The sequence below is a fragment of the Asparagus officinalis genome, chromosome 8, assembly GCF_001876935.1.
Source record: "Asparagus officinalis chromosome 8, Aspof.V1, whole genome shotgun sequence".
Taxonomy (NCBI): Eukaryota; Viridiplantae; Streptophyta; class Magnoliopsida; order Asparagales; family Asparagaceae; genus Asparagus; species Asparagus officinalis.
The window spans coordinates 88,367,603-88,381,814 of record NC_033801.1 but is presented as its reverse complement, the minus strand read 5'-3'; the positions used below and the strand labels follow the sequence as shown (position 1 = coordinate 88,381,814).

The 14,212-nt window shown below is 36.2% G+C and overlaps 1 pseudogene; it reads right to left on the bottom strand.

Annotated features, from left to right (window-relative positions):
- The window catches only part of LOC109819825, a 15,400-nt pseudogene continuing 3,592 nt past the window's right edge, over positions 2,405-14,212 (bottom strand).

The window sequence follows — 14,212 nt, the reverse complement described above, 5'->3', positions numbered from 1 at the left end:
CTCGACCTTGGAACCAACTCCATCATTGAAGCTCGGGATGCAAAACTCTTTGAGGATAAGTTTATCAAAGATAAAGGTTTATTACTCAAAGATATAGTAGAAAATGTTAGTATGTCAGATACACCAGAGGAGCCTGTTTCACGAGAAACTAAAAATATCAATGATGAAGGAGTTACTGAACCATCTTCCAAGCGTGTTAGGAAACAGAAAGATTTTGGAGATGACTTTATCACCTATAATGTGGTAAGGAGACCCACAAACTTTCCAAGAAGTAATGCAGTCAACAGACGTTCTTACGTGGAAAGAAGGACTTGATGCTCCAGCTGGTAAATTGTGTAAACTTATTAAGTCTCTATATGGACTTAAGCAGGCACCAAAACTCTGGCAAAAGAAGTTCGATGGGGTTGTTCGTAATAATGGGTATCAAGTCACTGAGTCTGACAAGTGCCTATATATCAAGGTCGTTGAAGGAAATGTGGTTGTTATCTGCCTCTATGTGGATGATATACTCATCGTCGGGAGTGATTTGGAGATAGTAACATCTACCAAAAATTTTCTATCAACTCAGTTCAGCATGAAGGACCTTGGAACTGCAGACGTGATTCTTGGAATCAAAATCATATACTCTGAAGAGGGTATTGGATTGTCCCAATCTCATTATATCGAGAGCATGCTAATGAAGTATGTCTACTACGACCAGTCAGAACTGTCAGTGCTATATGATTACAATAAGAAGCTTCGATTGAACACTGGAAGACCAGTAGAGTAGCTAAAGTACTCAAAGATAATTGGTAGTCTTATGTATACCATGAGCTACACAAGACCAGATATAGCATTCGCTGTAGGAATGCTTAGTAGGTTCATAAGTAATCCTGGAAAGTTTCATTGGGATGCTGTCCAGAAATTAATGAGATACTTAAAAAGAACTACAGGTCTGAGCCTATTCTACACTGGATATTTGGCTGTAATTGAAGGTTATTCAGATGCGAGTTTGTGCTCAGAACCAGATAAGTGTAGATCTACTTGGGGTTTTATCTTCACCATGGGTGGAGCTGCCATCTTGTGGAAATCTAAGAAGCAAATTATGATTGCACAGTCATCGATAGAATCTGAGTTCTTCGTACTCTGTGCTGCAGGAGATGAAGCTGAGTGGCTCAGTTGTTTTCTCCGAGACCTTCCATTGACAGAATTACAAGGCACAATTACAATCTATTGTGATAATCAGGCGACAAGTGCTGTGGCAGCGAACTCGTTGTTCAATGGAAAGAAGCGGACCATTCGTCTGAAGCATGGCAATTTGAGAGAACTCATTTACCAAGGAGTCATTTCGGTGATTGATGTTCGGTCTTCAGAGAATATGGCTGATCCTTTGACTAAAGGTCTGAAAAAGGATCTCAAAGTTTTGTGAGTCTTACAAATACTTACCATGTTCATCCAATTATTAGTTTAAAGCTTACGCTACTAATAATAAAGATAACTGGTTCAAAAGTCAAGTAAGATTTGCAAAGTTTGGTGAGTCTTACAAACACTTATCATTTCGTCAAGTTATTAGTTCAAAGCTTACACTACTAATGACAAGATGATTGGTTCAAAAGTCAAGTAAGATTTACAAGTGAAATCCTATCATGTAAAGGGCTTGGTTGTTAAGCCTTAATGGGTCCAAAGCATTTCAGATGCGGGGTGTTAGATAGGAAACACGTCTAAAGGACTCACCTATAATCCTATCATGAGAGAGGATGACTCTTAAGCCTTAATGAGTTCAAAGCATTTCGGATGCGGGATGTTTGATAGGAAACATGCCTAAAGAATTCACCTATGCCTGGATGGAGATTTGGTCGTCTCCTATGGTGTCTTGTGGAAGGATACCTAGAGCCCTAGCGAAAACCAGGACAAGCACATGGCCAAAAATGTACAATAGCAAAGGCAAGTTTGGTTCAAAGTAAAAACTATCACAGATGAGTTTGATCTTGTGTGATCGCTGGATTTTAGACATGTGCTGGTTTAAGTCTCTGCGACACCATGCATCTATCTTCTATTCAGTTGGTCTAAAGGGGATTCAAGTCCTTGCGACTTCTACCTAATGCACAACGATTGAAACGACGACATTATAACACAACAATAGTTTAAAAACTTGTGGGAGATTGTTGGATTTTTTAGTCAAAACCGCTTTTCAGAATGAGTTTTCAAACTATATATATATTAACTATAAATACTTTTCATAAATGCTTAGTAGCCTAGTCTATGACGTTTACTTAGACAATCATCTTCCGTACCATAATTCATCCACCAGTCTGTGATGTTCGTGAAACTTTTGAATATATGTACGCATAAACATAGCCATTCCGAAAACAATAGCAAATTATAAAATGTAAGAGGAAGATTTTTCGTCTCGTAAAAATAAAGATATCAGAAGAGAATTGGGATATCAGAACCCCAGAATTATTTCATTCAACATATTCTATCAATTCGTGTTGCAGATATCAAAACCTTGACCCATATAAAAGACAGCACACATAAGAGTAAGCAGAGCCTCTGAATCAAACATCAAGCAATACCCACATGAAAATATTTCAAGCGAGTAAAAGAAGAAAAAAAACCAGGTCTTCTTCGCAAGAACTCCTCAAGCAGCAGTCAGCGAGTTCGCAATATCAATCACAAAACGATATCTCACATCGTTCTTGGCAAGCCTCTCCATAGCTTTGTTCACATAATCCATTGAAATAAGCTCTGTTTCTGCAGTTATGTTGTGCTTCCCAGCGAAGTCTATCATCTCCTGTGTATCCTTCATTCCTCCAATGCAACTTCCAGCTAAAACTCTCCCAGCTAGTAAAACAATGGTAATAGTCACGATAAGATCAACGAAAGTACATGCATATAAATGCAAGAGTTGTGGGGTACTAAAGATTTTATTTCTACTAACCCAGGATCAAAGGAAAGACTGCGAGCTCCAATGGTTTATCTGGTACACCAACCATGATCATTTTGCCATGGGCTTTCAATAGAAGGATGAGTGGCGTGAGAGAATGAACAGCAGATACAGTGTTTATGATACCGTCCATTGTCCCCCCTGCAGCCTAACAAAATGACATACGCAATTAAAAGATAAATTTAAAATTAAAATTGTAGTTTTCAAGGTCCAGAAAATTAGTTACCCTGCTAAATTTCAGTCCTATATTTACTGCCAATTTCAGTTAATTTCATAGTTCATATACAGAAATATGCAAAAACGATATATTAATTCACCTTTTTCTCAACATGAGGAGGGAAATTTCTATCCCTCGTTCTATGACTGCTCAGTGAAGCTCACAATAAAAGTTCAGAATTTTCTTTTATATATATATATATATATGAGATGTTAAATATCATAATTATTTAAATTAATAAAAATAGAATAAAAATAAAAAAATAAAGGTTTTTTGTAGATTGATCAACTCAATAATCTCTATCTCAATTGAAATATCGTCATTGTTTCCTTCAATCAAGAGTAAAGAAATTTTTTATATGAATTTACTTGTAATATATCCATTAAACTTTTAGTTGTAGTTTGACTCATATTCACACTAACTTTTAGTTACGGTTTCACTCATATTTACATTATCTAATATTCTCATTCAATTTTATTGCTCATTCTCGATATCAAAGAAGTAAAATTAAAAGTATGAAGAATTATTTTCTTACAAAATTAGAACAGTGAGATTATGATATATTTTGCCATGTGCTCTAAATATAAAAATTTCTTTTTTCTTTGATGCAAGGTCCCTATTAAATCTTATCCTAAACGATGTGAATGATAAATACTATTATAACTCACTTGCCTAGGGCAATTGTATTATATATAGGACATATAACTCATCTTGAATATCCACATCTGCTAAGTGGATTTTGCTGTTGTGAGAATAACATGTTAGAGGCTCATGTTCATACTTTTTGACTCTATAAAAGACACAATAATTTGGAGTGTATAGCTAATATGTTGTAAATAACATATTGGTTCATGAAGAATTTTCCCTAATAACGATATTATTATAACGATATTACCATTTAGTATTAAATCAAATTTATTTGATAAGATTATATGACCCTTGCTCAATGCTTATACCCAATAGTTGGGCTCCACAAAATATGTTAAGTTTACATCGTACGTTGCTATTTGTAGTACTGTTGGCAATGCCATTACCTTTCTTCTTTATCTTATTATTCACGCTTTTCTGATGTAAGTTCTCTTTTGCTAATCACTCAATTGGCCATATTTAGTTTTTATAATATCAAAGGTTAGAATATTCTCTTCTGTTTAAAAAGTATTGACATGATTTTCTTAAAAAACATATAAACATAATAGCAATAGTATATATTTCAGTTCAACTCAAACATTTGCTTGAAGTCATTTAAGGCGAGGTCATTTCTACGCTACAATGATGATGTAGTGATTACACAATCCAAAAGTCAAAGAAGAAATTTCTACAAAAAAATAATAATAATTTAATATGTCAAATTAACAACTAATTTATAAAAATATACATGGGCAGTGTAAATATCTATACAAAGTAAGGTATATATCTTCATGAAAATTTCATAGTGAGTGACCAACTACAATCATCCTAATTTATACATAAATAATTATTATTTTAGTTATTAATTTGATACGCGTAACTATAGAATAAATCTCAAGCAAAAATAGGAATTGAAATTATATTAAATTTAAAAGAAATAATTTAAATTATTAAGCACCAAATATAGTTCATGTGAGAAAGTAAAGTAATCTATGGTCTATATACCTATATAGTCAATCAATCAAACGTATTATAATTATAATAACTACAGTCAAAATTATACGGTAGATTCACATTAAATATAATTCATAAAAAATAGTACATTAGAGTCAAAATCTTTTTAACCACTATATAGATTGTCTGAAAATTTTTGCATATATAAATTATACTTCTTAGGAACAGTGATGTGTTGTTGTACACTTAACTATGGCTTAATAATCTTAAAAACGACTTACTCTTCAATAACATCATTAATTGATGTATCAATGTATTACACTAAAAACATAATGAAAATTTAGAAAACTACAAAAGAAACACCCTAAAAAATTTAAAATTTATAAAAAACACCCTAAAATTTTATAATTTAGAAATACACAATATTATTAGACATTATATTGAAATCAAGGAATTATAAAAAAAATCATTGAAAAATTTTAAACTTTGGAGGGGTAATTTGCAATGTGCTAAACTTTAAGGGTGTTTTTTTTTGTAAATTTCAAATTTAATAGATTTTCAATCATTTATATTCTTTTCAAAAATGTTATGAGTAATATTGATCATGAAAAGTTTTTCCTAAACCTATACTTTTAAAGTGAGTGTGATATTTTTGTAAAATTTTAATTTTCTAGGGGTTGTTAGTAATTTTATATATTCATTTTAGTGTCTATAGGTTAGAAATTCTCCTGGCATTTTTTAAAAATTATGAATTTTAGGGGCTTTTCATAATTTTTTTAAACTTATTGGTATTTTCTACAGATTGTAAATTGTTTAGAGACTATTTATAATTCCTATGTTTTTAATTTACTAATGAGTTTGAAATTCTCAGGGTGTTATTTGTACATTTTAAATTTTAAGGTTTTGTTTGTAATTTTTGAAACTTTGATGGTGTTTTTTATAAATTATGTAGAGGATATTTGTAATTCCTATATTTTTAATGTACTATTAGGTTAGAAATTATTAGGATTTTTATAAATTTTATAATTCTGAGGGTTTTATTTTGCAATTTGTAAAAAGTTCAGTGTTTATTGTAAATTCCAAAAAATTTTGAGGGTTGTTTGTGTTATTTGTAGGTTTTTAGTGTGTTTATAAGTTTAAAAATTTTAAGGTATTATTTTATAAATTTTGAATTTTTAGGGGTGTTTTTGTAATTTTCAAAACTTACAAGATATTTTTTCCAAAGTCAAAAAACTTTTAGTTCTAGCTAGCATATATTTTTCAGATTTCTCATTGAATTGAAATAAGTAAAATTTGTAATATTCAAGATGTTTTAATAAAATTTTAAATTTGTAGGGGTGTTTTTACAATTTAAAAAACTTGGAGGATTTTTTTTACAAAGTCTAAAATATTTTAGGTGCTAGCTAACATATGTTTTTTAGATTTCTCTGCGAACTGAAATAAGTAAAGGATTTGAATTATATCAAACATATTTTCTTTATCCAATAACATGTTAAGTCTCATTATGAATATAATAAATCATTTATTTACTTATTCAAAGAAGATAGGATAATTAAAAAATATTAGGATAATAATATAATATTTAAAAAAGTTAAGAGTAATATTGACCATAAAAATATTTTCCCGAACTCGTACTTTTAAAGGGAGTATGATATATATATATATATATATATATATTTGACCGCATAACCTGAACCTCCGAAACCTTAATATCTCCAACAGTAAACCAGCCTCAATAATTGGAGACGGAATCTTAAAATCTTCATATGAAATATTTTTTGTTATTTTATATTACATAATTCACGCAAAAGAAAAGAGAAGATTTTCGTGGAAACTTATAGCTCCTATGTTTCAGCTCCCAAAACCCAGAAGTCGTTTTTCCGTGAAACCAGAAATTCACATACACCTTTAGATCAATGTATTATAATTGTTATTTGTCAATCAAAATTGCTGTATGTTGTCCTTCACCATTATTATCATTTCTTTTATGATAATTGAAGTTCTTCAGATACATTTTACTGGTTGTCTGAGTAACTCAAAGCACAAATAATTCCCCTGATCAAATTAAACTCATAGTATCGAATAAGAGAGGACATTAAAAGTATTCACACTGTTCATACCTGCAGTGCTTCAGTATTACTGCTAACAAGGAATGCATCCGCACCCAATCGTTCAATTGCCTCTTTCTCCTTGCTGGGCGACGAGCTGATCACCGTCACCTTCATTCCAAAAGCCTTTCCAAATTTCACTGCAACATGTCCAAGACCACCAAGCCCAACAACACCAATGTGCTTTCCAGGCTCACTGAGCCCAAAATACTTCATGGGACTGTACACAGTAATACCAGCACAAAGCAGAGGTGCACTTTTGTCCATCGGCAAGTTTTCAGGGAANGGAATACCCTCCATAAGTTTTCGTACCGTCCTCGTTGATGGAGTTGTAGGTGTATATGACATTGGGACAGTAGTTCTCGAGATTCTGGTTGCAGTTTTCACAGGACTTACAGGAGTCAACCATGCAACCGATTCCAACCCTGTCTCCAACTTTGAAATTGTTTACTTTGGAGCCAACTTCAGTGACAATACCAACAATTTCATGGCTGCAGAAGTAATAGAAAACTCTCAGTTATGTAAATAACATAGATTTTACTCCATGTACAGGAATTATGTCAACATTTCCAGAAAAGGATCTTAGCTCTGGATAAGGCAAACACAACGTACTTTCTCCACTTTAGTGAGAAGACAATGATAAAAGTGTTGATTAGTATAGAGAAGGAATATTAGGAAAAGAATATGTTATTTTTCTTAATCCAATGAAAGAATACAATGGTCCTTATATAGAGAGAGGAGAGGAAAGAATACAATGGTCCTTATATAGAGAGAGGAGAGAGCTATACAAGGAAGTAATACTAATATACCATGATTCAAGGAATCATAAGAGAGAGCTATACAAGGAAGTAATACTAATATACCATGATTCAAGGAATCATAACTATACCATATATATCGGCTAAATACCCATATTGGTATTTTAATTTAACCCCATTTGCCAATAAGGTATTTTAATTAGGAAATTCGGCGATAAGACATTTTAATTGAATAAAATTACCATTTAAGTCCTTTTTCTCGTCGGCGGCCACTTTTCCGGTGAGAACTCATCACGTGCGTTGCACGTGGGGGCTTAATCTGTGTTTAAGATGCTGATGTGGCTCTCCTTTCTCTCTCTAAACCCCCTCCCCCATTAAACCCTGACCTCCTCGGCCTCATTGTCTTCAAGTCCTCTCTTTTAGACCCAACCTCAGCTCTCTCCTCATGGACCCAAGACTCCGACGACCCCTGCAACTGGGCCCACATCAAATGCCACCCTGAGTCTCGCCGAGTCGTCGAAATCTCTCTCTCCTCCCTCGGCCTCTCCGGCAAGCTCAGTCGCAGCCTCCTCAACCTCCAATCCCTTCAAAAACTCTCCCTTTCCGACAACAACTTCACTGGATTCTTGATTCCAGACTTAACCCAGCTCCCAAATCTCACCCACATTGATCTGAGCTCCAATGGGCATGTTCAAGAGATACCCACTAGGTTTTTCTCACAATGTGAGAGCTTGGTCGATGTCAATTTGGCTGGTAACAAGTTGTACGGCCAGGTACCAAGCAGCATTGGCTCTTGCTGGAATCTTGTAAGTTTCAATGTTTCGTCGAATCATCTCTCTGGGTCTCTGCCTGATGGGGTTTTGAGCTTGAGCAGTCTCGAAAGTTTCGACGTTTCTGAGCTTGATGGGCTCGTCGGGGCCGGACATCTCGACCAAGCGACCCAAATGAGCAACGATCACGTTCTGCTGGACGCGGAGGTAGGTGGAGAGCGCCTTGGGCGTGAAGTTGGTTTTTAGAGGGTTAATTCCCTGCCACGTCATAAAACAGAGCCACATCATCATCTTAAACACAGATTAAGCCCCACGTGCAACGCACGTGATGAGTTCTCGCCGGAAAAGTGGCCGCCGACGAGAAAAAGGATCTAAATGGTAATTTTATTCAATTAAAATGTCTTATCGCTGAATTTCCTAATTAAAATACATTGTGGGTAAATGGGGTTGAATTAAAATACCAATATGGGTATTTAGCCCATATATATCTATACTATATATCTATACCATATATTCTAATGCCATATGTTCTAATACTTCCCCTCAAGTTGGCACACATATGTCAAACATGCCCAACTTGCTAATTAACTTGACAAATATCTTCCTCGTTACTGCCTTGGTGAGTATGTCAGCCAGCTGATCTTCCGAACATACATGAGGGACGGAAATGACTTTCTCTTATAACTTTTCTTTGATGAAGAACCTGTCTACTTCTACATGCTTTGTCCTATCATGCTGAACTGGATTATGTGCAATATCGCATGCTGCTTTGTTATCACAGTATAGCATCATAGGTTCTTTTGGAGGGAAACCTAGATCTGTCAGTAGTAATTTCAACCATAATAACTCTTGGATACCGATTTCCATTCCTCGATATTCTGCTTCTGCGCTTGATCGGGATACCACATTTTGCTTCTTACTCCTCCAAGTGACCAAGTTCCCCCCTACAAATATGAAGTACCCTGATGTAGACCTTCGGTCACATATATTTCCTGCCCAATCAGCATCAGTATATCCTTCAACCTTTAGAAAGTTCTCATTTCTTTGAAACAAGATTCCTTTTCCAGGGGCTGCCTTAAGATAGCTGATGATCTTCATAACTGCCTGCATATGCTTCTCCCCTGGATTACGCATGAACTGACTGACGGTACTCAATGCATATGATATATCAGGTCTTGTATGTGCCAGATACATCAATTTTCCCACCAATCTCTGATAGCGCCCTTTATCAACGGGCACTTGGTCTGTTTTAACTTCTAACTTCACTCCTTCCATTGGAGTTTCTGATGGTTGATAAGTAGACATCCCAATTTCATTTAGCAAATCTAGGGTATATTTCCTCTGAGATAGGAAGATGCCTTTGATGACCTAAACACCTCGATACCCAGAAAATACTTCAAGTCCCCAAGGTCTTTCATTTCGAACTCCTAAGATAGGTGCTTCTTCAATGCATGCTGTTCATGTGGGTCGTTTCATGTGAGGACCATGTCATCGACATAGACGGTAAGTGCCGTAATCTTCCCATGACTCTTCTTCAAAAACAAAGTATGATTAGAATTACTTTGACTATACCCGAACTTTCGCATTGATCTCATGAATCTCCCAAACCAGGCTCTGGGGGATTGCTTTAGTCCATACAAGGATTTTTTTAACTTGTAGACTTTATTTGTATGCTAAATCGGGATCTTATATCCAGGTGGAACTCCATATACACCTCCTCCTCTAACTCTCCATGTAGAAAAGCGTTTTTTACATCGAATTGTTGTAGAGGCCAGTCCAAATTAACAGCTAATGAGAGTAACACCCGCAGGGTATTAATCTTTGCCACGAGTGCGAATGTCTCCAGATAATCAATCCCGTGTGTCTGTGTGTAGCCTTTTGCAACTAATCTCGTTTTGAATCTTTCAATTGTTCCATCTGCTTTGAATTTCATAGTGTACACCCATTTGCATCCCACCCTCTTCTTTCCTGCTGGTAACTCGGTTAATTCCCATGTGTCATTTTTTAATAATGACTTCATCTTCCCGTCCATTGCTGATTTCCATTTTGGATTACATACAGCTTCCTGCACACTGTTAGGAATAGATATAGAGGATAATTGATTCACAAAGGATTTGTTAGATGCAGTTAACTGATCATAAGACACATAATTACTCATAGGATATTTGGCTTTACTTGTGATTTGTTAGATGCAGTTAACTGATCATAAGACACATAATTACTCATAGGATATTTGGCTTTACTTGTAAAGTCTGGATCATTAACTGATCATAAGACACATAATTACTCATAGGATATTTGGCTTTACTTGTAAAGTCTGGATCATATGTGAATTTGGGTACACCTCTATTTGCTCGATTGGGAAGTTGTTTTCTAAAAATAGAAGATGATACCTGGGAGGACTCAGTTTCAGGGATATCTAAAGTGGACGATTGGTTATTCGAGTCATGTGGGGGCTGCACAACTTCATTCAGCAGGGTCGTTGCTGTTACATTATCAGGAACTGGCGTTACTTCGGTTGTCTTGGTTGCCTGTGTTGGGCTTGAAGTCAACGTTGGGAGAACTTCTATTGAGCATATCTCTTCCTCGCTAGTATTTCCAAGTAACTGAACTTCCTTATAATGGTCCCCCTGAAGTTCAGTCCGTTCAAAGTACATAGTATCTTCATGAAATGTCACATCCATAGTGACAAACATTTTATGTGTGGGGAGATGATAACACCGGTAACCTTTTTGGGATGAGGTATACATGACAAAAATACACTTGAGAGCGCGAGGTTCGAGCTTGTTCTGTTGCTCCTTTGGTAGGTGAACAAATGTAACACATCCGAATACCCGGGGAGGAAGATTTAGCACGGTAGGAGCTGTAGCAAGTTTAGCTAAGACGTCGAAGGGTGTCTAAAAGTCAAGAGTGGTGGAGAGGATCCGATTCACCAAATAAACTACCGAGGAGAGGGCTTCACACCAATAAGATGCAGGTGTCTTTGCCCCGATTAGTGATGGCCGAATGACTTCTAATAAATGGCGATTTTTTCGTTCGGCAACCCCATTTTGTTGAGGGGTATATGTGCAGGTAGTCTGATGAACAATGCCGTGAAGTTTGAAATATGTCTGTAAGTTGGTACCCATATATTCTCCTCCATTATCACTGCGAAGTACTCGAATGGTAGCATTATACTATGTACTGATCTGTTTATAAAATTTTTGAAACAAACTACTAACTTCACCCTTGGACTTCATAGGACACACCCATGTAATTCGAGTGCAATCATCAATAAGATGCAGGTGTCTTTGCCCCGATTAGTGATGGCCGAATGACTTCTAACAAATGGCGATTTTTTCGTTCGGCAACCCCATTTTGTTGAGGGGTATATGTGCAGGTAGTCTGATGAACAATGCCGTGAAGTTTGAAATATGTCTGTAACTCGGTACCCATATATTCTCCTCCATTATCACTGCGAAGTACTCGAATGGTAGCATTATACTATGTACTGATCTGTTTATAAAATTTTTGAAACAAACTACTAACTTCACCCTTGGACTTCATAGGACACACCCATGTAATTCGAGTGCAATCATCAATAAATGTAACAAACCACCATATGCCACTTAAAGATGAAACGGGAGGGGGACCCATACATCAGAATGAATAATCATAAATGGAACTGAACTTTTATTCATTAAAGGTTTAAAGGAAGTTCGATGACTTTTAGACAGTTCACAAATCTCACAATGAAAAACGGAACAATCAAAGTTCGATGACTTTTAGACAGTTCACAAATCTCACAATGAAAAACGGAACAATCAACTTTATTACATAAACGGGGAAAAAGTTTCTTTAAGTATCAATGAAAAACGGAACAATCAACTTTATTACATAAACGGGGAAAAAGTTTCTTTAAGTATCCAAACGATGCGTGACCTAATCATCGATGCCATAGCCAAAGATCATCTGTAATCTTCTTACCAAGGGTACTAATGTTCAGAGCTATGTTTTTCAATTCCGGTTCTAGGTAGTACAACTGTCCACGTCTGTATATCCTTAAAAATACAATGAGAAGGTCATAAGATAACAACACAATGTAAAGCCTTAGTTATTTGAGAAATAGATGATAGGTTATACTCTAAAGATGGTACTACTAGGATAGAATTAAGATTCATGGTGTTTGATAGATTAACGGGTCCTTTTCCCGTAACGGGAATCAGAGCACCGTTAGTTGTGGAAACAAAAGTCTGAGATGATGGTGTAATAGTAGTAATCATTTTCGAATTAGATGTCATATGATCAGTGGCACCAGAATTAATCACTCATGTATTATTCAAAACAGAGACGGAATGTAAAGCTTTACCAGGTGTATTTGTGGTGGTGAGTAATCCTGAGGCCTGTTTGTTGCCTCCATCTGTGGTCTGATTTATCTGGTGGTTGCGAGTATCCTTCCACCAATTAGGATAACCGATGATTTCATAGCATCACTTTTTCGAGTGTCCTGTCCTCCCACAGACAGAACATGGAGAATATTTGGAAGATGAACCCCGAGGATTTGATTGAGATGCATTTGTCCGGTTCCCAGATCCGGTTGTTTTCTCTGAGTTTCGCCAATTGGGAGTACGGGCTATCATAGTTGTAGTATCTTTCTCTGTTGTCATTGCCTATCGTCAAAGAGCTTCTCATCGAACCAGGGCATAGACCTCTTCTAATTCAGGAACGAGATCTTTTCGTAGAATCTCACCCCGGATTTGTTCAAGATCATTATCCAACCCGGCAAGAAAAATGTGTACCCTCAAGCGTTGAATAGATTTCCTGTAAGATTCAACACATTATCCAACCCGGCAAGAAAAATGTGTACCCTCAAGCGTTGAATAGATTTCCTGTAAGATTCAACATCATTAGGGCTCTCCATAATCACCTTATCATGAATAGATTTCCTGTAAGATTCAACATCATTAGGGCTCTCCATAATCACCTTATCACGGTGATCCAACTCGCTGAATATCTCTGTCATCTCCCCATAAAATTCAGATAGTGGTCGCCCACCCTGTTTGGCAGTGAAGGCTCGTTGGTTCAAAGAGAAAACCTATAATTCATCAGCGCTATCGTAAAACGCAATAGCCAAGGATTTTCAGATTTTGAGCGTTGTAGGAATACGAATATAGCGTTTCATAATTTCCGGTTTCATAGACATCAAGAGCCAGCGTTTCACTCGCTGGTTATCAGAGGACCACTTATCAAATTTTCATAGACATCAAGAGCCAGCGTTTCACTCGCTGGTTATCAGAGGACCACTTATCAAATTCCGGTGTTCCTTCTTTCGGTATGGGAGTAGATCAAATTCCGGTGTTCCTTCTTTCGGTATGGGAGTAGAGCCCTTAATAAAGGAGAATTTCTGTTTCTCGGCGATGTGCATCTCCATAATTTGAGACCATATGTCATAATTGGTTTCATCCAGGAGAAGGCCAATGTTGAATGAGTAGCCCTCTGTCTGAATAATGAGATGAGAATCCTTCCCTGGATCAACGATCATGTTTGTGGGGTCGAGAGCCATTGAAGGGGTGTAGGGTCGAGAGTCTGGAGTATTGGGATGAGAGCCCTGACTTCAGATTGCACAGAGGCTTATAAGTCTATATTCTTGTTTCTCGAAGGAAACAAGAATAGAAGTGGAATTCTCGTTTCTCGAAGGAAACAAGAATAGAAGTGAAAGATCTCAACAAGGAAGGAAACAAGAATAGAAGTGAAAGATCTCAACAAGGTGAGATAGACACTCTTCCTCTCATTAGTTCTATGACTGAAATGTCGAGGGATACAATCGTCCTCTCATCAATTCGAAGACTGAGATGTCGAGGGAATAGGCAACA